The 25,988-nt window shown below is 40.0% G+C and overlaps 1 long non-coding RNA gene across 3 annotated transcripts in view; it reads left to right on the top strand.

Moving 5' to 3' along the window:
• Nucleotides 1-23,838, top strand: part of LOC120573261 — a 115,803-nt gene extending 91,965 nt beyond the window's left edge. The window contains exons 2-4 of one of the 3 annotated variants that reach the window (XR_005641687.1): nt 743-918; nt 23,225-23,477; nt 23,557-23,838. This is a non-coding gene — a long non-coding RNA (uncharacterized LOC120573261). The remainder of the gene's footprint in view (nt 1-742; nt 919-23,224; nt 23,478-23,556) is intronic. The other 2 variants (XR_005641683.1, XR_005641680.1) reach the window with 2 other exon arrangements.
• The last annotated feature ends 2,150 nt before the right edge of the window (nt 23,839-25,988 follow it).

Here is a 25,988-nt window from a genome sequence, read left to right on the forward strand (position 1 = left end):
AATGGATAAATGGTTGAAACATTCAGTTTCACTCCAAGTAGTAGCCTAGTAGTAGAATGACTGCTGACCAAACCAACCTAAATAATTGAGAGTTCAACAAGTATGAAAAAATTAACAATATAATGTATGGTGTTCTACATTTGGAACATACATTGGGAAATGATGAAGGGGTATGTCAGTTCATCTGACAGGGCTGTGGGGGTACCTCAGACAAAAAAGGTTGGGAACCACTACTCTAGTGAGTATTTGGGGCAGCAGGATGGTGTATGTGGGATTGAGTTAAAACAAAACAACAACAACAAAAAAAACTACAGTGTGTTCATGGTAGTGAACGAACACATCGCCCAGTGCAGCAGTGTGGCTAATTGATGTGTTTTTAATAGTTTTTGGACAATAAATGCGTTTTATTTCACAGAGGAATAAGATATAACAGGCTTTGATCCACAATATTTGTGTCTGTATGTTCGTAGATACAAGGGTTAAATTGGTCTTACCTGCCGTCTGTTCCTTTTATTGTCAGTTTTCTTGTGAATGTTTTGTGTTGGAAAAAGAAGTTTTGAATAGAAAGTATTTTTTTCAGACACCAGTATCTGATTTTGATGATATTATGTACATTTTGGAACATTTTCCTGTTTTCTGATGGAAACACAGTTTTGGTGTTTGTGTCACCTGTTCTGAAAACTAGACCTAAAACTGCATGCAAACACTGTAGTTAACCCCTAATGACCTCATCCCTCTGCAGGAGTTGTGGTGGATCTACCAGACGGAGTTCCTGGCATTAAGGGAGCATCTCCTCTCGGCTGAGCAGTAGAACCTTCGGCACTCCAAAGTGAATCTGGTCCGGGAAGAGATTAAGAGGGCCATCGCTGAAAAAACAGGGGCTGAGAGACATAAACCACACCTGGAGCAGCCTCTCAAGTCAGTGAACAGCATATTACTGTGTTTTTTTTACCAGGACTAGCCTGGTAGAACGTCTAACCTGGTCTACTCTAATTTAAACTGGTCCAGTGCAATATAATCTGGTTTATATCCAGTCTAGCCTGGTCTCACGTGGTCAAACATTCTCTAATCAGTAGGGTTGGGCATCGTTTGGATTTGAACAATTCTGATTCCTATTCCGATTCTTCCTTTCGATTCCGATTCTTTGAGGGGTGGAGTTGAAACGGGTCACATGCTTATTTCACAAATAAGAGGAAAGTTTAATTTTGAGTCAATGGTGATTTACAGTTTTACAGGGCTTTTTCAACGTAAAATAAAGCCACACTAGAGCGCTGCTTACTGTGCTCCAAGGCTGCAACAGAACAAGCCCCTGGCCGCTTCGGAAACCAAAACTTGCACATTTTAAATTTGGAACCGATGATCGGATTTGAAACCAAATCCTCCAAACGATTCTAATAAAGAAACCATTCTACTGGAATCGATTCTTGATGCCCAATCCTACTAATCAGATCTATCTGGTCTAAAAAATATTCTAATCTGGTCTAATCTGTAACATGATTTTATCTGGTTTAACCTGGTCTCATTCAATCTGGTCTGACTATGGTTTAACTAATCTAGTCTAACCTGGTTCTACCAAGTGTAACCTGATCTAATGTGCTCTCAGTGGTCCAGAGTAAATCTAACCTGGTCTAATTTTATTTAACCTGGTCCAGTTTGGTACTATCTGGTTTCAATTTAATATAACCTGCGCTCACCTGGTTTTAGTGGACTTTGCTGACCATGTACTCGCACCGTCCATGGTTTAAATACGACTGGGGACCTTTGATATGTGGCATTCCCCATCTCTCTTTCCCTTTGTTTCCTGCTACCTCCTTACTCTTTAATAAATGCATAAAATGCCCCAAAAATTATTAAAATAATGTTAAAAGTTTACTGCACATCTACCATTGAATATTAATAGGACGATTTTTTTAGTATCACCTCCGTCGAGGTTCCAAGCGAGCTGAGGCGATACCAAAAGGTGACGTGAAAACCTGCAGACTACTGATTGGTCGGAGAGAATCGTCACTAATCACTGCGTCATCATTGCTAGCGACAGACGGGGGTGTCCTGAACAAAACCGCCATTTTTAAATAGTTTAGCCAGCGGTGTTTTTTTTGCTGCCTCCAGCTTCTGTTGAAAAAATAATTTGTCTTCCGGCTGCGGCAACAACAACACACCTTCGACGCTCTGTGTGTGTGTCGCGTTAGATCACGGCAGTTTCCTGCGGCGGCGCGATGACGACCAGCTGCGCTCGCCCCACGCGTGAGGCGGTACTAAATCTGCAATGGAAAAAGGAGGACGGGGCAATGCGGCCGAGCCGAGTAGAGCTGCTACTAGCGTCAAGGAGTAAACCTCTGTACAAGGGTGCGCGCTCTACCAGGTGAGCTACCCAGGCGCCCAAAAATCACTAATTTAGAGATTACGCATTATGACATTGCGGAAAGTTATACTGAAACACAATCCTATTTAAATTGCAGTCGGCGGGTTAAGTAAGTGTCACTTTTGAAATGAAGATACCTAGAAGTATTGAAAATAATGAAAACAAAAACGGGACAGAGTGACTTCTACAGTGCTCAATGACAAACTTGGATCGCCTCTTTTCTTCTCCAGCTGTTGCGTGAGTCTTCCTCCTTAAGCTTTCTCAGGGGAGGAGGGATTGAAGTGAGAGCGGTGCGTGCTTTACTTCTGCTTTGAAAGGCAGTTTTGAGATTGCAGGCTTCGTGATCTGCGGCTTGTTCTCCTCCCACACAAGACACTGATGCTTCACCTTGACTTTTAAGGGGGACACGTCAGTGGCAGCAGACAGTCCTCAGGCCTCGGCTGCAGTGAGGAGGGAGATCAATGATGAGACTAATGATGCTGTGCATTAACTGACTCTTAAAATGGATGAATGAGGGACACACTAAGAAGTGACAATAAAGGTATCACAGAACATCTGGTGCCAGACGGTCGAAATTATAAATTTAAAGATACTATAGACCAAATATTAGATGTAAATAGTAAAGCATACACACACAGACACAGACACCCACTGGTAGACAGACAGACCCACAGACAGGAGAGATCAAAGCCTGAGCAGCTGGTGGTCTACCTCCTCTAGAGACAGTCAGATGGCACGCCATTAATTAAGCAGAAACCACAGTGGACTCAGCCCACCTGAGATTAACCGTCTCCCTGCCACCCTGGAATTGAGACTTCAGTAAGGAAACTCTTGAGTGTTCTATTTAGTTGTAAGGCACTTGCAATTCAGCCGGCAGAGCTGAAAATAAAGCTAGAAAATTTAAACAGCCTTGCCAAGAATGAATTAACTGATAACCGAATAAATGAACTAAATGATTTTGTTAATTCCATGCCTCAATTTAAGCATGAAATATTAAATATGCTTGAATGCAATCCAAGCCCCAACGTAATGATCATTTTGGATTCCAAAGCAACATTTTAATATCCATCTTTTAAATTATATGCACTTCAAATTTTATAGTCATCCCCCACACAGTGTTTGATCGTCTGTATCCAGCCAGTGAGGTGTGAGTGGTAGTGTTGTGCCGTTTTGTTTGGTAAATTTAATCCCAGTTACAAGTGGTGATTTCAGTTGTGGGAGTAATATAATAGTGGTACTATACAAACATACTGAAAATATTACCTTTGAGTAACCTTTAAAGGAGCTTGCACACTGCTCCAACAAACTCCAACAAACGCCAACAAACACCAACAGTTGGGTCAGTGTTGGCCGGCCATCTGTGTTTGTTGGCGTTTGTTGGATGGAGTCATTAGTTTGACATGTCCAGTCAGGTCTGGTGGAGTTATAGAGTGTCAGACCAATGTAGCCCATTTTCCAACAAACGGCAACATTCTAACAGCTTGTTCCCTTGACAACTAGCTTCGCGTGCAGAACATCCGCGAGCACAGTTACCTTGTATCCAGCTGTGCATCACTCCCACTCGTAGTTTTTGCATTGGAAACATTGAGGAAGTTTGGAAATGGCTGGTTTCTGGACCCAGGAACGCAAAGAATCGCTAATTGAACCCTAAGACTTCAGTATTCATACATTGTCAAACTTTGGTAAACTGTACACTTCTCAGAATTACATTTCTTCTTCTTTAGGGGCTGGATGTTCAGCAATTGTTAACAAAGCCTTCACTAGCCAAAACTATTTGGTGTTTGGTTAAAAGTATAAGATTTCTCTGACATGATTTGGGCAAGGAAATCGATGGTAACTAAATTTGGACGATGACTGCATTTTTCTGTTGCTGCCATACCACTGGTATTTATGATTATGAGATGTTTTGAATAATGCATATTAGTTCTTCTGCATTCCAGTAGTAGACACAGCCTACAGCCTTCAGGTAGCTGATTTGTTCTGTTCTTGTCTCTGCTCTGTACAGAACAAAGTCATGACCTTACTCCAAAAGTAAAAGTTTGACATGCTGGGAAGCAAGGCCATTATTTCCAATCTAGAGAGCTGCTGTGCTCTCTCAGGCAGCTGAAAGCACTACACTGATTTTCTGCCAGGTTGTATGATAAAAGTTCCATTAGGTTAAACTTCGACCCAAAAATAGCTGATCTCCACAGCGCTCGTGCAATAGGATGGAGTCCTCCGCGAGAGGCAAATCTTATGTCGGTGATAATATTACTATAGAGAAGAATGGAGGAATTGTCACGTCTCTGAATTCATAGACTTGTGTACTCTCCGATCCTACCAGGACTTAAGTAAAAAATCTCAAGTATGGCAGAAAATACCAGAGAGGGTCATAATGCCAAGACTATTTTTATGGCGATTTACATTTTGATCCTGTCCTTTTTATTAGCTGCTCTTTTTTTCTGTGCACTACCTTCCATAAGCTATTCATTCCTTGTGGTCTGAAACACTTGGACACTCGGTTTACAATGAGGCTTTGTTTTTTTTTGCCACAAGCTACATTGTAATGTGCTGCTGATGCTCATATAGCATTTCACAAGCCCCAGCCAATTCCACCCAGCATCCACCTGCAGGCTCGGATTCATCTTGTATTCTGTCTATTCTATGTGCTGTACATCTGTTCCACATGAGCTGGCTGACTGAAATGAAGAATATTATAATTACTGAAAGGTCCTTTTTAAAGGAGATAATACAAAGACTCAACATCGAAACTTCTAATGATACTTGAAAAGATAGATTTTTGAAGTAACTCCTCTTACAGCTGGGTCATTTTTGTCGAGTCACTATTATATTTAACATCTTGCGACCACTTCTTACCGCTGGCTTGTCTTGTCTGTGCATGCTGCAATCTATCAGCTGCCCTGCTGGAGGAGAGTGCTGCAGTGAGCCCCCTACCTGCCCCGGGAGCTCCAGCCGTGGATTCCCCACAGACTCCACCTCAGTTACCTGCAAGAGCCTGTCTCCTCGCGTCAGCTCAGAGCTGTGCAGCCCAGCTTGAAGGCTGCACCCCTGGATTCCCAATAAGAGGAAAGGGGGTGTGTGTGTGTGTGTGTGTGTGTGTGTACGCCTATCAGGGTGGTGTACAGGCTCCTGTCAGCCAGTAAACAATATGTCAGGTGGTGCTGTGTCTGGATGCTGTCAGTCTGGAGTTGATGTGAGAGCAAAGGCCATGACATGACTGAGCTGTTGTTTTGTTGTCACAGATGTTGTCATATTTGAATACTAAAAACATCTATTACATCAGTGGTTCCCAACCTTTTTGGTCTGAGGTGCCACCACTCACGTACCCCTTCATCAATTCCCAATGTATGTTCCAAATGTAGAATATTATTTAATTTTTTCACAATAGTTGAACTGTTAATATTAAGAATGGTTTGGTCAGCAGTCATCCTACTACTAGGCTACTACTTGGAGCGAAGCTGAATGTTTTAACCATTTATCCATTGCTTTTAGCAAAGCATTTGTCATCACTGTTTAGTCATTACTTTTAGCTATTTATTTATTTATACCTTTTATTTATTACTTTAAGCTACCTGTTTAAAACGTCTGTGCTCACTTGCTAACATAATTACTATTTTTTTCAATTCCTACTTTCATATTAGTTGAGCTGCTCCACAATCTTTCCATGTACCCCCTTGCAACAACAGAAGTACCCCCTGGGGCACAAGTTCCCCTGGTTGGGAATCACTGTATTGCATATCAAAATGATACTCTTTGTTGTCGCTCAGAGACCTAAGGAATTATTTTGATCATTAAACATATGGTTATTTCAGTATTTAAATAATAAATTTGCAAACAACAGCATAAGATAACTTCTCTAGCTTCCTGAATATCTTGTATATTGTGTGCCATTTGCTCTGAAATCCCTTTTTGAATCACATGAAGTCAGTGAATTGAGCTGTCTGAAGCTCCCTGATTGCCAACACCTAATGAAACACTTCAAAATAACGACGGCTCCTTCAATGAAACGTGAGGAAGAACGACAGAAAAAAAACACCAGGAGTGTCCAAGAGCAAATGAACTTTTAAAACGAACAGTAATTAGTTTTGCTGAACTAGACTCCCTGTAGCCTCGATGGGCCCAGCCGCACACATCGATTATGTCAGAAGACGTGGCCAGTGCTCCCACAGACTGCGTGACTCTAAACGCCGCTGTTCTGTCATTGCCATCACATCAAAAGTGTCCCCTCAGTCCCTGTCCAATTAGAAGCCACTGTGGGCCCAGACCTCTAACAGCGATGTTGCAGAACCTGCAGCTTGAGTAGACAGAGGGGGAAATATTAGAAAGGAGGACACATTTAGTTTACGATCTCTTTTTAAAATGTACAGCTGTTTAAATTGCAATTCAGTCAGAGACACTTTAAGTAACTGAGCGTTTAGCAAACACCATTGGCCTAAATATCAGTAGTCAGTAAAGGTTGCCGTGTACACCTGCATGAAAATCATTGCATGTTATTAATCAGGTAGCCAAGCAGCTGATGTATGTGGGAGTGATTGCGAAGCTGGAATGAAGCAGCTGAACCAGCTAATGCAAGCTTCAGTGCTCAAACCTAACACAGTGCTTCATTCAATTACCACATGAATGAATTAATGAATGACATTCTCCATTCAATAACCACATGAATGAATGAATGAATGACATTCTCCATTCAATAACCACATGAGTCTGTGGTTGCAATTAATAATTATTTGCATTATGATTCCTTGAAAGCTTTATTCTCCACACTTGTTGAATTGTATGCCTGCCTGTTATTTACAACCACAAAAAGATGACAAATTGACCTGCTGTGCACTTACAATGGTTACTTGGGTAAAGGAAGTTTATGCTACCAGTGAACTGATAGTACTGGACCAATTTAACTTTTTGCTTATAATTAATACCAAATTGCATAGCAGTTAAAGTCCTTTCCAGGAACATTCCTACGGTTGCATACCAGTCATTTTCTAGGAAGTTATTTGGAAACTATGGGGACAACTCTTAAAAACAGCTATTCAAAAGGCAAAAATCAATCAGACATAGCAGGAGGGATCCAAAATAATCCAATGTTACTTACTTTAAGTGCACAACTACAGAAGTGTAAACATAAGCCAGATCTAGTGGGCAAACTCTCGCATGGCGTGACCTTTCATGTTAAGAGTCAGTCATTCACATTCCAGTGCTAAATGTCACCAAATGTCACATCAAGGCCTCTGTATTCCAGCTTGTCAAGTCCCAGGCAGAGATGTAAAATATGATTACAAACAAAAAAGGTCTAATATAATGTCATTGCATGGTTCTTCTGCAATCTGCCTCTCTGCTGCAGACACTATTAAGTGCTTAAACTGTCACGTTGCTTGAAACTAAAACTGCGGTTTAGCCAATTAGAGCCCTGCAATGCTGAGAACTGTGGGGGGATGTCTAAGGAATCAATAGCAAGCTAATTTCATGCAGGGCACAGAGCATGGAGCCAAGCCCGGTGGTTATGTTTGAGAACACAGAGGTAAATAAGAGTGTTTACTCGTGTATTTATACATCTCAAAAACCAAATTCCTGGCATGGAACACAATGTTATTATACACTCTTAATTGAAAGTCTTGACAAATAGGCTGTCCGCATTCACGAGCTTAGCATTGATTCACAGGGAACGGGAATAAGACTAAAGCTTTACTGCAAAACAGCGTTTAATTCTCAAAAAGGAGAAGAAGTTGAGAGGTAGGGTCTTGTGGTATATTCACAGTCAAGTCGGGTTTGCTGTTCAGTCTCTCGATGAGTCCCTGGCTTCAGAGCCTCAGATGTTTTCACACTCCAAGACCTGCCAAGAATCTCAAGTGGTCATGAAACACATTTTGATTGACAGTGTTTTGTCACTCCATCACTTTGCATTTAACCCTCAAAACAAGGAGGAGAAACATGTCAAGAGTTGCTGAAAAGAACCTGGGTGCTGAAACGTAGGACAAAAGCATTTTTAGACTACAAATGGTAACCGAGGCTTGACGGTGATAAAAAGGTAAAAGGACGTTTCTTCTTTGTTTTACAACTACTTGACGGAGCTTTGCTTTTCAATGTCACAAAACTTATTTATCAATTTTAATGAATGTAAGTAACATAGTAAAGTCTGCCTCTCTCAGTTGAAGCAGTTGATTAATGAAAAGTAATGGCTCTGTTTTATGGTCTAGGAGCAAAATGGGGCTAAAGTAACAGAAATCACACGTGTAAAGCAACTTTAACTACTAAAATTTAACTAAATCTATCTAAAATCCTTATTCTAAATGCATCTCCCCAAGGAAGTCATCAGGCAAACTTTTCCCACAGCATTAAAAGATGTGTGAAAATCCAAGTTTAATATGTGAGTTTTTCAGAGAAACTAACACAGCTCCGCAGAGACTAATACGCAGCGTCTGAACTGCCAGAACATAGATTTCCACGTCCTTCATCCATCAAGGAACAAGAAGTTTCAAACTTCAAAAGTATTCCCTGCTTGAAATAGCTCAGGAGTTTTACTGCATTACAAGAAGCTGAAGGTGAAGGGTTAGGGCTTTACTCCTCATTAGATACACCACATATTTTGTGAAATATGTGTTTTGAGGCATTTTGTCCAACCTCTCTACCCACAAGTGGCAACACAACAATAATCCCTCAAGAATGTTTTTTATTAAATACTACAGTGTGTCTAATGGGCATCACCAAATGGCGGACCACGGACCGACTGGCGGTTCTACAGTCTGTGATCCAGACCCGTGCCCAATTTCTGATAAATTAATGAGAATAAATAATAATCTTCAAAAAGCGTTGTTTATTTTTCCCTCGATGGTCTCAGCTAATGCAGTTAATACGGTTATAGCTTCACTCAGTTGAGCCAATCAAATCGATAGTTTTCCGTGTGTACAGTGGAGAACAACTGACCCTACTTTCTGGCTAGTACAGACTGTCTGGGTCTGTTTTCCCTGGTCTGACCAAAGTAGCACTACACACCTTGACTATGTTTGGATCGACTTACAGCTGCGAGTAAGCTTTCTTCACTATGAACATTATTAAGTGCCGTTCCAGGCTCACCTATGAGCACCTACACATGTGCATGAGAATGGCACTAACTCGATTCAAACTACTGGCAGGTCGTTCCCTCTCTGATTCTGTCCTCCTGCGGCGTCGTGTGTGTGTGTGTGTGTGTGTGTGTGTGTGTGTGTGTGTGTGTGTGTGTGTGTGTGTGTGTGTGTGTGTGTGTGTGTGTGTGTGTGTGTGTGTGTGTGTGTGTGTGTGTGTGTGTGTGTGAAAATCACATTGGGCTGTAATTACGAAAAATGGCAGCGTGTTCATTATAAAGTGAGTTGTCATTACAGGCTTGAGTCTGTGAGAGCGAGAGATGAGAGAATGAGCAGAAAAGGGACAGAGCGAGGAGAGAGATGGAGGTAAATGTGCATCCATTATATGAAGAGCATGGCGTATTAGCTGCTGTGGCTTAGGTGCAGGTCATTATGTTTCCAGCCACTTGGAAAATATAGCGCTAAATACTCTACAACCAGAGTGAAATGCTGCTGTGCTCACAAAAGATGCATAAAACATACACAGAAACACAGAGAAGATGTTATAATCTCAGAGCAGGTGATGCCAGGTCACCTAAAAGGGAGGAGAGACTTGTAGGTTTGGTGATGAACAGAGCAACTACGGTTTCAACACTGTTGTCTGTCTTGAGGGGAAAGTCTGTAATAGTGTCCTGAATTCAGAGCAAAACCCTCTGGACTTTCAGATTATTCAATTTTGACTTTAATGTGTCTTCTGAGTCGGCCCTCACCGAGGATCTAGAGACCTGAACTATAACTGACCATTCTTAGGCCCATCCCCTTAGTTTCTGTTGCTATGCCTGTCAAGCTCGTAGTCATTTTTGACACAATGGGTCTATGATTTCAGACAGAAGGAGACAAAATCAGGGCACGCCCTGGATACGAACATTTGCGTGACAGGTTACGTGCACGCGCACCTTATGTGCATGTGCATATTTGTTTAGAATAAGCAGCTGACAAATCTGAAACTTGTGTGGAAATATTACAGCACGATAAACAATATGATCCGTATGATCGAGGATATTTAAACCTGCAACAAGCTCAACTGTTGCTGAAAACTGAAATGGAAAATTTTCTTATACATGCATACAAGTATGGGCTGATTACTCCTTACCGTGTGGAGCTTTATTCAACATGTTATTAATGATGCATAATTTTTCAGATGTCCATCCTATCTGTCAGAGTCAGCAGCTGTCTGTATTTCCCTGCACAGAGCGTTTGTTTTGATCTCTTTACCTCCATTAGTTGATAGTTAGTTGCTGCTCTGTGTGCACAAGAAGACACCGCCGCCTTTTAGGGAACCCATTCAAAGGCAAGTGCGCTCCGCCAAGTACGTCGGGAGTGTGCCAGACACACTTTTGGTAATTTCGTGGCCAGGCTTCCTTGGCGCACCTGTGGCGCACGGGGTGGGATCAGAAACACTATGACAGGTGGTTGCATTAGAGGCTGTGACAATCATGGTCAATCACATTTACTACTTTCACTTTAGAGCCTGCAGACGGAAAAAATCCCTGCTGCATTCAGATGGCTGTAAAGAGAGTCACTAGATTAAAGGAAAGGCCTCTAGTATGATACTACTAACTGTCATGACCGACAGAGCTTTATTCTGCCTAACTTACATTAATGCCATAACCGCTGGTTGAAAAATCAGCATTTTCAATTGTTGTCATTGCTGTCACAACAATTAACTAAATTACACATATTACTAGGGCTGTCCCAAACGATTAATCTAGCGATTATTATTATATTAGTCGACTGATCTTACAATACATTTTTCGATTAATCTAACGATTAATTTTTCAATTATTCGATTATTTTCCCATTGCTCAATTATTAACAATTTACACAAAACAAATTTCAATAACGTTCAAATCTCCATTTATTAAAATTGTTTAGCACTGCACTGTTCAGGTAAAATTAATTTGTAGTGCAACCTGAAGCCAGATGTAGGCTATCAACCCAACCACAAAATAAAGTCACTTTTAGGAGGAATACAAAAATAAAAACTTAAAGTAAACAGAGCAAGTGCAAAAAGAATAGCCTGTATTTGCTTTTTTTAAGAGTAGTAGGTAAAATAATGAATAAGCTCTTTTTAACATCCAAGCTCTTCTCCCTTTAATCTCTTGCAATTTTGGCAAAATATGACATCAGATGTATCAAATAAATCCAACATAAGTTAAGTTGCAGAGTGTCTAATATAACGGTCTGTAATCGATTGGGTCACTCATGATGATGGTAAACCAAATCAACGGACTAACGTAGGCTACCGTTGGGCTACTACTGGGAACAGTGGGTCAAGTTCGGGTTCGGGCAGAGAATCTAAACTCTACTTGGGAGGGAAAGGAAGCGGAGCAAAAAGGTGAACAGAAGTTACAGTGTTTTGCTGCTGTTATCCTGACTCAGGGATGCATTTTACAAAGTCTACAGACTACTATGTTGTTGTTGGCATTAAGAGTAAAATACTCCCACACTTTAGAAGACCGTGTGCAAACCTTTTTCTCAATGTGTTGTTGAACTCGCGAGGAATCCATACTTGCACTGTTGCTGGAGGCAGCTATGTCTTTTTTTAGATTTATACGTGTGACACGTGGACGCAAATTATTTGTGTCGAAGCATTTACGTAATCGATTACCTCGACGAATCGTCCCAGCCCTACATATTACCAAACTAATTCATGTTCGCAAAATAATCCTTCTGTTCATGCAGATATATTAACAAGTGTCATCTCTCACGAAGTTACGCATGTTTTCACACATGGCCGGGTTCAACTTTTCAAGTGAACTCAGAGTAATTAATCAGTATCATTTACTCTGGAGGTTAGCAAGTATGCTGATCAACCATACTTATTCATATTTGACCATGATTTAAACCAAATTCCTGGGGATTAAGGAGTGATGACCCTGAGCCCTGCGGTGGGCAATGTCACAGAAGGTCTACTCATAAAATTCACCGACTTCACAGATACCAAATCTCACTCCAAACTAAATTGAAAAGTTGCCAGTTGGAGCGTCTTGGTAGCTGAATGGTTGCTGAGCATGCCACATAAGCGCAACGCTCCATTCTAACCATGGACATTTTGTTGCATGTCATACCCCTCTCTCCCCATTTCCAGTCTGCCACTACACTCTTCATCTGTCCAATAAAGCCAAACGTTTGCAGCCCTGTTATTTATGATAAGTAAAAATGTAAAAAAGTGTCATTTCATTTTAACATAACCCTGTTTGGATGCTAGCTTACATACAGGCAAGACATCTGAAGTTGGTCTATGCTTTATTGCCTGAGGAAGATCTTGCGGATCGAAACGTTGTCTTCAAAAGAGAAATAAACTATTTAATTGGAGGCCAACAGTGTGCAGACTGCCTATATGCCCTGCAGTTACATATTTTCTGTCTTGCACCTGATTATTTCTGTCTGGATGTGTGCACACTCTGTCCCTCTTATGCTTTATTGTTCACATTTTTAAACAGTATGTTTCACTTTTAAAGTTACAAGATTAATAAACTTTTAGGATTAGGACTAACCACTGGAGTTGCAAACATAACACTATCCCAGATAGCAAGTTTGGCCGTGGTTGCATGGAGTGTAAACAGCAGGACATAGCCTCTAATTTTAGCCCAAACCGTGATATAGTAGCATCCAGAACCAGCTTCATAAAGTGGTTAAAATACTACATATTGAACATATATAACCCATAACCCCACAAAGTATAATATGCTCCTTACCTTTGGAAATAACACTGGCTAGATTCCTATTGTAGTAAGCTTGTTAGCTGCTAACAACAGACTTGCTAATGTCCGCAGCTTACGTTAAAGCAGACAAACGCACTGTTTAATCCATTCCTTACACTTTTGCTCTTTTATTTATTTATTTATTTATTTATATATATAGTACAGGCCAAAAGTTTGGACACACCTTCTCATTCAATGCGTTTCCTTTTTATTTTCATGACTATTTACATTGTAGATTCTCACTGAAGGCATCAAAACTATGAATGAACACATATGGAATTATGTACTTAACAAAAAAAGTGTGAAATAACTGAAAACATGTCTTATATTTTAGATTCTTCAAAGTAGCCACCCTTTGCTTTTTTATTAATAAAAATTCCACTAATTAACCCTGACAAAGCACACCTGTGAAGTGAAAACCATTTCAGATGACTACCTCATGAAGCTCATTGAGAGAACACCAAGGGTTTGCAGAGTTATCAAAAAAAGCAAAGGGTGGCTACTTTGAAGAATCTAAAATATAAAACATGTTTTCAGTTATTTCACACTTTTTTGTTAAGTACATAATTCCATATGTGTTCATTCATAGTTTTGATGCCTTCAGTGAGAATCTACAATGTAAATAGTCATGAAAATAAAGAAACACATTGAATGAGAAGGTGTGTCCAAACTTTTGGCCTGTACTATATATATATATATATATATATATATATAATAGTTTTGGAAAGACTGAAAAAATACACAACCCTCCAAACTCTTTCCATGCAGTGTAGCCAATACCTTAATACAGCCTCATAATGTAGGTCTATCGATAGATGGATATATAGAAGTAGAAATCCATCTCAGATATCATTACCTCAATGTCATTAGCACCTGTCAAAGGAAATTGCTTTCATATTATTAGCACACCATCACTTTCTCTATTTCTTCATAATGTATTAATGATCATTTTTCAAATGGCCCATTATTTTCTTAGTACCAAATTAGATTTTATAACTTGCTATTAATCGGAGTGAGTGATTTATACTTGAAAGAACTGCCACTTCAAATAAATTTGTCAGGTAAGGAAAGCTCCGGATATTCCTGTCAAAGTTTGAGATCAAATATGCCGAAAAAGCTTGCATGTACTTAGTGCCCTGGTGGATCTATTTGAATCACAAATAACATCATAAATTTGCAGAGCACCAGAAAGCCAGGGATACACAATGAACCATTGACTGGGAGCTAAAATCCCTGAGACAACATTTGTATCTTAATAAAAAAAAAAGCCCTTACGTAGCAGGTTAGGGCCTTTGTCTATCTCAGCATGCAAAACATCAAATGATAACAAATTGTTGCCAAACTGTTTGTTGACTAGTGCAGCAATTATAGAGACATATGCTCATATTATATACACTTCACAGAATGCCGCATATGTACATTGTTATGGTGGTTATTTTCTTTTCTATGGACTTTTCTACAGCCACAGTTTGGACAGACGACTTATACTTGTATAAGAAAAATAATAATTGTGAAATAGAAAAGGGATAATTGTAGTTCATAGATGCTATGATTGCTCTCAGCACTCCATTGATCCAATTGGAAAGAAAATGGGGAGAGGTATACATGGAGGCAGGAGGTGTCTTCCTATGCCTTCTGATATATAATAAATATACATCTTTATACCTGGATTATATATTCCTTTTGTCTTGTTTAATACTGTGTTTTCTGTTTATTTCCCTTTTGTAACTTATTTTTTTTTTAAGATTATTTTTTCGGGCATTTTCGGCCTTTATTTTTGACAGGACAGCTGAAGACCTGAAAGGGGAGAGAGAGGGGGTAATGACACGCAGCAAAGGGCCGCAGGTCAGAATCGAACCCGGCCCGCTGCATCGAGGAGTAAACCTCTATATATGGGCGCCTGCTCTACCAACTGAGCTATCCGGGCGCCCAGCTTTTGTAATTTCTAATATCTAGATGTTTGTCCTATTATGTGTGTGTATTAATGCATGAAAACTACAAACTGTGCAACCATCGATCTAGTCTCGCATTGCCAGACCTTCCTCCACAGCGCTGTGTAGGAGAGTCTGGCTCGTCCGGGATGGGAGAAAAATGTGCTCTCGTCGATTGACATTTCTTCAAACCAATCACAATCGTCTTTGCCGGTGCTAAGCGCTGAGAAGAGCCACGGTGCCGCTGCAAAATAGCCTCGGGAAGGAACTTGTTTTGGTGGAACATGTGTACGTTTAAAAGTTGTTTTAGACGTGCGAGAGAAAACTCAGATTGGACAGATAGTCTAGCTAGCTGTCTGGATTTACCCTGCAGAGATCTGAGGAGCAGTTAACCATAGTCCTCAGAAATTGACCAGAGTTTAAAATTAAAAAACAAAGAAAGCGGAAGGTAACGGGACATCCGAAAATACTGACATCCGGCGGAATTTCTGGCAGAACGAGAGCAATCCCGGAAGTGGAACGTCATGGATATAGACTACCATCGATCTAACAACAATGACAATTATTAGCATGTGCTATGAAACAACAGAAAGGTCCTTCACAGTGTCTCAAAACAGGTCCAGAAAGTTAGACATCATTGATCATGAAGAACCTCTGCTGGATTTGATCATAATTTCGCCCACAGCAAACAATATTTTCTCATAGGAATGGGCGAATGAGCGTGACAATGATAAAATATGAATATCTGTAGAGAGGCATATCTTCCAACTTTCTCAAAGGAAACTGTGAGCACATGCTTCAGGGGCTTCATTTCAACCCCTGCCACCGCCATTGATTTAAGGCCCAGCATCAGCAGGAGCCTCATTTAGGAAAGTAATCTGTCTCGCCTGCCTGGGCCCGCTAAAAGGTTATTTAGCTGCCCCGTGCTTATAGCAATAGATAGAAGGAAGAAGAACACTGCCGATATGTTTGTGTTGGCTATTGATTGCTGTGGCTTGTTTGTGCAGAGCTGTTTTGCTGGAGTGTCCACCTCTGGTTTTAGGGGGGAGTGGGACACAAGCTGCGACTGCAGAGCCTGATTGGATGATCAGCATTTAAACAGTAGACACGGTGTTGAAGGCGCCCATTTTCCGGGGTCAAGTTCTGAGAAGGACTGAAATGAAAACAACACCGCGTTCTGGTGTGAACTCATTACCGTCGTAATCTAAAGATGAGCTTCACAATTACTTAAAATGCAAGAAAGGCATCGTTGGCTACTGAGAGAATCGTGTTAAATTATGCAGGAAGTAATACAGAAAATCCAGAGCCACAACAGGAAGGGATTAGTGTTGTATAGCACAAGTAAGGAATCCATTCTCATCTTCATTAATAAAGAAATGTATGCTGGCTGTCATAATACACAGAGTGCTAATGGATTAAGTTTTAAAGACCGTAAGAAAGTATAATTTATCAAAAAGCAGAGGAGGATATTCATTCGGAAATGATTGCTTCATATGTCAATGTGTCTTTTGCAGTGTAAAAAGGGAAAGCTGACCGTTGACACATTAAGCAGGAAACGGGAACATGCAATTCTGTCAGAATCTGTACTACGCATAAATCTCTGCTACTAATTACAAATATCTTGATTCTGTCCTTTTAAACAATGGCAGCAACATCGTGCAATGACTTGTCTTGGATGTTTGGAAATTGCTAACCAATAACTATATTTGATATACGTTGTGACTTTAAGTAAAGTTATGATGCCTGTGGTGGTTGTATATAATCTTACAGGATTGGTTTTATATATTTGGAGAAATGTGTTCGTGCTTTCTTTCCAAGAGTTTAGATGAGAACATTGATACCAATCTCATGTCTATGTGTTAAAGCACTTGAATCAAAGAGTCAAGTGTTTTGCCTAAATAAGCATAAAGATTTGAGGCAGAAAAAAAAAAAAAATGTATTTCCAAAATCCAAAACAGGCTTACCAACACCTAGAGCTCATTAATTAGCTAATTTGTTTTGTTCGTACATAAAAAGAAAGGCAAGACGACAATTTGTGGCTACAGGGAGAGTGACATGCTGGAGCTATTTCTTGACAAACATCCACCCAGTACTTGTGTGCGATATCTACGCTGTTGGTTGCTATATACAGGCACAATGAAGCCAAACCTGGCAACCTCATTGTGTTGACGAGTCTCTGGGATGCTGCGCCCAGCTGTTGTTTACTACATAACTCTCAATAAAAAAAAGTAGTTGTTAGATTTTTGTTTGTTTAGGGAATAAACAGATATAACATGTTAATTAGCATTATAGGTGTTGGAAGACATATTTTATCATCTTGAAGAGAGTCATATAGCGTGCACCATTTCCAGTTTTCATGGTGAAACAGGCTGAACAAATCTAACTCTCCGCACACAAAGCAAATAAGCATACCCCGTTTTTTTGGCAATCAAGACTAGTAATGTTAGAGTCAACCAATAAGATTTAGTATGCATGCATGTAAAATCATGTTGATATATGAACTCATATGAATGCATTGTGAGCAACAAATTCTTATAATTTATAATAAAATTATTTGGGTTTATAAAAAGGAAGCTGTTAACCTCCAAGTGTCTGGCAGCACACATGTTTTAAGTAATTGAAGCTCTGCAACACAAATGCAGGAAGGAACCACTTATATATCTAAAGAATAGCTTTGCTGAAAGTACAGATACTTCTAGTAAAGTAACTATTTTAATGTAATCGCTGCAGTATATTGAAGTCGAAGAATTGGCTATTTTAAAGAGTTATGATTTAGAAAGCATTACATGCTGGGGTGTGGGACGACTCCTTTTAATACCAATCATTTCCTATTTTTTCCATTTCTAAAATAAGAACAGCAGTAAGTGCTCCTGCACACTGCCTGCGTGGCATGAGCGTGGCGTTTCTGTTGCTTGTCAGTTGCGTGGCGGCTGCTTGGAGTTTTCTATTTCTTTGCACACCAGAAATGTGTCTGACGAGGCGCTGCTGCTGCTACCCTTGTCTGTACACATGTATGTTTCCCATTGATAAAATGAAATAATAGCATGTTCTTTATTTTGTCAATATTTTTGTTTGTAAATTTGTTTGCACATACTTCGATCCTTTTTCTAGAATGCATGCGTTTTTGGCACTGCTTGAGCCGCGCCTGAGACGTGCGTGTCACGCAGGCAGCGCGCAGGCTCTAACCTGTTAACATGGGAGCCAAAATAAAAACGGACACGACACGCTCACGCCACGCAGGCAGTGTGCAGGAGCCCATGCTAAACATATAATGATCTGCAGAGATGTAAACTGAACTAGAGTATATCATAAATGCAGTATGTCAACATTTCCGCTGTGTGTTGCATTGTCAAGATCTGGTACCCAGAGAAATCACATTTCAAAAGACTTTAGATTAACCTTTTTTTTTTCCGAAAAAGAAATGTTTGCAATTGTTGGAAAATGCCTAAGTTTTTAAGATGATGTCTTTAAATTGTCTGTATGTATCGTCTGACCAACATTCCAAAACTGAAGAAATTTCCATTTACAGTGATATAAAATAAAACAGCTGGAACCAGCAGTGATTTTGCTTTAATTTTCTAAAACAAATTGTATTATGCACACAAAAAATAGCTAATGTTAAAAATAGTTGTCAGTCAATTTACTGGCCATGAGAATATACAGTAGGTTAATTGACTAATTGTATCAGCACCAGCTGTCTACATGCTGTTCATGCTGGCATGGTATTTTTCCAGTGGTATACACAGCTGCTGTACCAGGGTCATTCACTTGCCACCTCTCTGCAGAAATACTGAACTGATTATTTGCATCAATAACACAGTTAATTTATTAGTCATTAAACTGATTGGCCTTTTGGACAGAAGGAGATATTTCTGGCAGAGAAGCTGCACCTGAAATGTTATTTTAGCTGCCGCAGAGTATTAAGACATAGTAAATGCTGAGCCCCTAAGGAGCTGGTGAGGTTTGTAGTTCAAGCAGCTTGTTGTAATCACCCTCTTCGCTTTGCCCCATCAGCTATAGAATCTAATCAAAGACTAATCCATCCCCCAACATCCTGAAGGAGCAGGTGTACATTCATCTGTTAGTGAAATTAAGCCTCTTGTTAAACCCCTGCTGTGTTTATCTTCTAATTAAAACCTGATAGATAGTTCTCTACATTAATATCACACATACAGTGCATGTGAGCTTCAATGTCTAAACCTGGGTGTCCTTGTTTAGCAGGGATAAGAGGTGTATTATGGTAAAATTTCTGCAAAGCGTGGATTTAACATGCTTTTCTGATTTGAGAGGCTGAGTGCCTGCTTGGACACTCAGTGTGCCTGCACATGCTCGCTGTTTCAACAAAGGCGTTTTCTCTGTGAATCTCATTTTGGCAAACAAATGCTTCAGTGTTGCATATACATGATGCCTACATCCTGATGAATACTGTATTTCGCTGTGGACGGGAAACGAGGCTGCATCTTTTGATCAGCTAATCACTTACTTTGCCAAATATAAAAAGGCTAATATGATTAGATACCAGAATGCATAAAAGCAACTCGAAGTTTCGGAGTAACACAGCATTCAAGCTATTAGTTGATTTTAGGAGTGGCAATATGGATGAAGTCCTTTTTATCAGGGTACATTTCATTTTATATTGTTATATCGATATATCTTAAGGCTCTGACACACCAACCCGAAGGCCGACCTTCGGCAGAAAAGGCAGTTGGACTGCAGGCGGTGCTAATCTGTATTGTCGCCCAAAAAATGAAAACCGGCAGCTGATTGGACGAACGCATCACATGGATCTGGCTTCCCCAGAATTTCAAAGCCAGGCCAAAATGGCGGCTCGTTCGGAATACGATCTCATATTTTACGAAAATAGTTCACCCAAACGTGTTTCTGAAAACATTTTAAGCAAGAAATAGGCCATGCAGTTGCTGAATCTGTCTTCATTTCAGATCGACAAAGGTCAGTTTCAAAGATTTTCGTCAGATTTTGAGAGGCGTTAGTCGCTCGTCATTTCCAGGTTAGCACTCCACCAATCAGATTGGTCAATGAGTCCGACTGCCCGCCTTCCGATTCAACATATCAAAATGTGGCCCAAATGAAGGCCGACGACTCCTCCAACTGATGACGGCACGGAACACACCGAACAGACTCGAGTCACTGACCTCGCCAGACTGTCCGACGGCCGATAATTGGGTTGGTGTGTCAGCGCCTTTTAAGGTTTCTAGAAATTAATAACATACCATTTATAGATACAATAACTGGATAATCCCGTAAATCAGATACCTGGAAGATGTATGCAATAGTCCAGATATTGTACTACTTACTGTATAAATGCTATAGTGAAATCTATGACACTCAACCAATTTATATTGTCTCACAGTACGTATATAGGTATGTAGGCTACCGCTCAACTCAGTGCTGGAATTTAGATAGTGTTTAGCAGTACAGACTTACAGCTCTTGTTTCTTTCAATGTACGTCTGTTCTAGCAGTGTGTTTAAGTACACTGACAGCTACTGGAAAACCTTTTTTCCTTGTATGCCAATAAAGACGATTCTGATATTGTGCTTCTTTCTGTGGTTGGGGCTTAATTTATGTTTCATGTTTGGTAATGGTTAGACATCACAGAGATGAGTGGTTTGAGTTAGAGCTAAAGTTGGGTTGAGATTAAGGGTCGGGTTAAGCTTGAGCAGAACTAATTTGTGTTGTCCGACCACGTTGGAACAGTTTGTTCTGAATGGCCACACTCGAAGACGGAGTAAAAAGCCAGTCACCACAGAGAGGGGAGAGACGCGATATATATTTTCAGTCTCTCCAGGAAAACCGTAATAGTGTTGCACTCAGTTGTTCACATGAAAATTGACAGAAATAGTTGTGTAACAAATGGAAAAAAAGAGAGTTTGAGAGGAGTTCAAACCCTGGCTCCTTTCCCATACTCACAGATTACCAGTCATGGTGTGAAGTGGGTGTGATAGTCGGATAGTTGATTTTGGAAAGTTACAGAAATGGTGAATCCCCCTTAATACAAAGCAAATAAAAATTAAGAAGCATACTGGCAGCTTAAGCATCGCAGAAGTCGACAGGTTGGTTTAATGTTGAGGTAAGGGGGAAACATACTTTGACACAATGGCTGTATGTTACAGATCTAGTCCCATGTGCGGGAGTTTGGGGGGCAGCTGAAACGGGTTTAAAAAATGAGTGGAATAATTACTTAATTAATATTTTATAAATACTTTAAATAACACAAAACAACTAAATGGTGATAGGTAATACATCTGATTTCATATACTGCTTTAGTAAAAATTATATTTTTTCAGGGCTCTGGCTCTCACCTGAGACCATTGTCGACGCATATGCATGACGCAAAAAACGATAATTACTGTTGCACTAGCCTGGACATCTTACTGTACCCATGTTGCAATAAAGGTTACCTAAATGTCATTTATATAAATTTGCTCTCAGCTTACTAATTGATTGCGCGTTTTGTGTAGATTTGGACTTTTGTACGTTTTATTCCACTTTGTTTAAACGGCGAAGTTCTCCTGTTTTGAGCTGACTGGTGAATGTGACGAGCGTAGTATAGGCCTTGCTGGATACACCGTGACTCTATTTGTGGATCTACTGATCGCTGTGGATTACTTTTTTTCATGTCATTGGATTACGGCAAAATACTGATCTTTTTTTCTTTACGTGTCTTAACGTTTTATGGTGTGATTGCGCTTGGTTTCTGCGTTTGGAGAGGCATCTCAACACACTTTAGGTCCAACACTGATTGTTCACTGTTACATTTTAGTTCAATTTAAGTGTCGGGGAATTCCGCCACCGTCTGTCTATTGTGCTCCAACACAGCCGTGCCGCGATTGGATTTCATAAGGGCGAATTGTTAAATTGTTACAATGTAATTTCAAATCTGCTTTAAAAAATAAACACGTTTATTTAGCATGTTTCTTTTGTCCATATGTGCTCGTGCTGTGTTCCCAGGTCTCAGCTGCTACAATTAGTTGTTTTTTTTGTTTCCCCCCTCTGGCTCGAATGTCAAATTCGCCTATGTCTAGTCCAGTCAGTACGCTTACTTATTACTCAGTATCGCATCGCCATTTTCTTTGGTGTAAGTGGCTGTGCTCAAACAAGCTGCAGCTGTGTGCAGTACAGTATGGGAAGTTCAGTTCAGGCTCTTTGCAAACAAATAGGCTCTAGGGGTGTCGGTCTGTCTGTCTGTTTGTCCACTACTTTGGTCCAGACAAAAATACCTCAATAACTGTTAGATGTAGATTGTCATGAAATGTGATCCAAACATTCATGGTTCCCAGACAATAAATGATGTTCACATTTGTGGTTTTGAGTGAAATGCCTCAGCAACTATTGGATGGGTTGACATGAAATTTTGTGCAAACTCAAATTTATGTCCCCCTCAAGATAAATAGTGACTTTTGTGATTTCTGATGTGTGTCTGATGCAGGCATGTAAGGAGGCTATGGGTGTCTCAAGGTTAAGATAAGATGAGGACCTTGTGGATATTACTGACTCAGACAGTCTGAACAAAGAGTTAGACACTGCATTGTTATGTTTACATTGGTTCTGTGTGACGTGGATATGCACTGTAAAAGGGTGAAATGAGTGTTCTGTACGTAAGATTTTCATATGGCTGTGTCCATGCATACATGCTGTACCAAGATCTTCTATGATATATCGGATTTGTGTTGTATTAAACATATATATTCAAGTAAGGACAACTGAGGCTTGTTGTTTATTCTATTATTATTTCATCAAAGTTGAGATTGACCTGAAGTACAAAGATTTCTAAAACTCCTGACTGATTAGTTAATTCTATTTTATTAATAATTCTTTAGGACACTTTTTACCCCCGAAATGTTGCATGTGCATTCTATGCAGGCTGGTAGGTACAGTAAGAGTACTGGTACCTTCTTTTTTTTCCAGTTCAAGTAATCTGTCCTTTTCTCAGAAGACATTTTGACATGTTACAGTAGGAAAGCACGGGTTTAAATAATAAAGTTAAAGACAGCGGAATTTCGTTCTGCAGCCTGAGTTTCAGGGTTATGTTCAAGTTTTAGGTATTTATTGTCAAATGCACAACAATTAGAGAACCCTAACCCAATGGAATTCAAATCCCTCTCAGGCCATGGCTAACATCGAATCCAGTATGGGTCCTTCGGCAAGACCTTTGATGCTATCTGCCTACCTCAAGTGTGAGTGAAACCACAAACAGGAGAGTCATACCGGCTCGGACGTCGCCCGGGTCAACAAGGTCCGCGTCAGGTGTTATGGAACCAGGGCTTGAGATTGACGAGGTACAACAAAAATGCTACGGCAAGGGGGAGCCAGGACGCAAGGTCAGCGGGGGGATGTCATCATCCCCCCTACAATCCGAGGTAGGGTACCAAGCCCCAAGAACAGACGGGCCTTAACACGATGTAGCAATCCTGATATTTATCCCAATAAAAACAAAAGTGGCTTTGTATTTACACTCAGCAGTGTTCCACGTTGAAGCCAGCGCTGCAGAAAGACTCCGACTTTGTCAGAGCCTGCGACTTCCACTGGTGGATCATTGGATAATAAGCTCAGTGTGGAGTAAACTGGCAGTGATGGGGTTAGGATGAGAGAAAGCAGGATGGAACAGATCTGGGTTTTGATTGGTTTGATGGAGGAGAAATCTTGTGATGTTTGCTTTTCTTTGTTTTGATATCTGACAGCCTGACCTGTCTGTATTTCCTTGATTTAAATAAATAATAATAAAACACTGCAAACATGTATAGTTTATTGAATTCACTTTAACAAAGATTGAGAAACGGACAAGGATGGAAGTCTAGCTGTGGTTCATTAGTTCATGTCGGACCAATGTTTTCTGAATCTATGAATATTTTATATTTCCAGCACTTGCTCTGTAAGAAAAAGTGTAAATTGAACAGCTGTAATTAAGCGTGCCTAATAAAATACTTACAGAGCATAAAGTTTCTAACTGCAGACACTAAACTTTGAAAAGATTCGGTACCAGCACTCTAACAATATGAGATGGTAGGGAATTTACAGAGAATCTTGAAATAGTTTACAATTAAAGTACCGAGGGAATAAATGAATTGGGCATGAAATTGTTCTGCAGTATATCAAAAGAATCGCTTTCAACTTGGACGGGAGCCTTGGGAGCCCATTTTTTCAAGATATACTCAAAGATATGAAGAAGTGGCATTTTTAATTTTTGCTGTGACACAGGAAGTGGGAAACGAGCGAGGGAGGAGGAATAAGAAGGGAGGGAGGAAATGCATCTACTGTGTGTGGGAAAAGAGAGAACGGAGATGCTTTGCTCATTAAAAAACAAATGTATGTCTGTACTTCGACACGGCTGCCTTTTATGATTTGTAGGACAGATGTTTCTGTTGCTCTTGAAAAAGCCACATTGTTGTTTAACAACACTTACTGCTGTTCTTAACGTATTTCCAGAATCCTCAAAGACTCGTCTAATCATTTGGATTAAAAGTATTAACTCTGCAACACAATAAAAAAACAATACATTTTTTACCCTCTCCCCAAGTTGCAATTTTGCTTTCTTAATACAGGTAGCCTAGCTAGTTTTGTATGACACAAGACAAATATAAACACAGTATAAATTGTGTAGATTGTGTATGAAAATAATACAATGCAACATCAATACAGACAAACTCATAATTAAGTGTTTTAGTTTTGTTTCTTGCCACGGATTTATGTAATCCTGGCTACAGTTTTTGTTTGGATTAGTGACAGTGGCACAATATTGGAAACATGTTTACAATAGACAAGGCCACGCTAGCCATTCTGTAAAGCACTAAAGACAAAGTAAAGATTTGGGCTGATCAGAATGTTATTAGTTTTGCAAACCAAAATATCGGACAAAGAAATATTTTGACATGATGATGGCGATGAAAGAAAGGTCAATGATTTAAAGGTTTTAGAATTTATCCTGAGGAGGACATGGATGTGTTAACCAAACGTCACAGCAATCTGTCCAATAGTTTTTGAGATATTTCAAGAGAAGCAAACCTCATGGTGGCGCTAGAGGAAACCTCAGGGGATCATCAAAGTCATTAGAATACATTGTCAATGAATCCACAAATGTCTGTACAAAATTCTCCATCCAGAAGATGTTGAGATATTTAATAAAAAAATTTAAACTTTGACCTGCTGATAAAAATGAAAAGAAGTCAGGGCATCACAAAAGTCATGAGAATTCATCCTCTAAAGAAACCTAAATACAGTATCTGTAGCAAATGTCCTGGCAATCCATCAGATTTTTGTCAAGATGTGACGGAACCACTGATGGTGAAATCAGGGCATCACCAAAATCAGTAGGATTAATCCTCTGGGGACCATGCATGTTACAATTATTCCATCTGTATATTTGTTTTTTTTATCCAGATGGTTGAAGTATTTTGACAAAAATTACCTTTTTGGTTGTTCAAACTTTGCCAGGTTTGTTTTTTGTAAGAACGGATGCTTAGCTCTGTGACTGGAATGTAATGGTCACACATGAGAAACACAAATTGGGGCTTAGCTTTGACCATCTGCTGATTCAACCCACAAACCTTTCCTCCTAAAACGACAACAACATGCAGATGTGCGAGTGTGTGTGCAGACACTTGTGGCCCCTTACACACTTAATGAAATTGACTATGCCGGACCTCATACCAGGGCCTCATGTCTTTGCAGCGGCTGTCAGTGGAAGTGGGCTTCTGTCAACAGATGGCCCAAGCAGCGGTTCTGACAGATTAATTTGTTCCCCTAAACAAAGTTGTCGCCATCAACCGCCAGACCGCTGACACCAGAACCCCATTAGTGTAGTTTAGTGGTCTGGGCGGGAGACTGAACATGAACTGACGCAGCAAAACGAGCGAAAGGAACATCCATCTGTT

The sequence above is a fragment of the Perca fluviatilis genome, chromosome 1 (genome assembly GCF_010015445.1).
Source record: "Perca fluviatilis chromosome 1, GENO_Pfluv_1.0, whole genome shotgun sequence".
In the NCBI taxonomy this organism is placed as follows: Eukaryota; Metazoa; Chordata; class Actinopteri; order Perciformes; family Percidae; genus Perca; species Perca fluviatilis.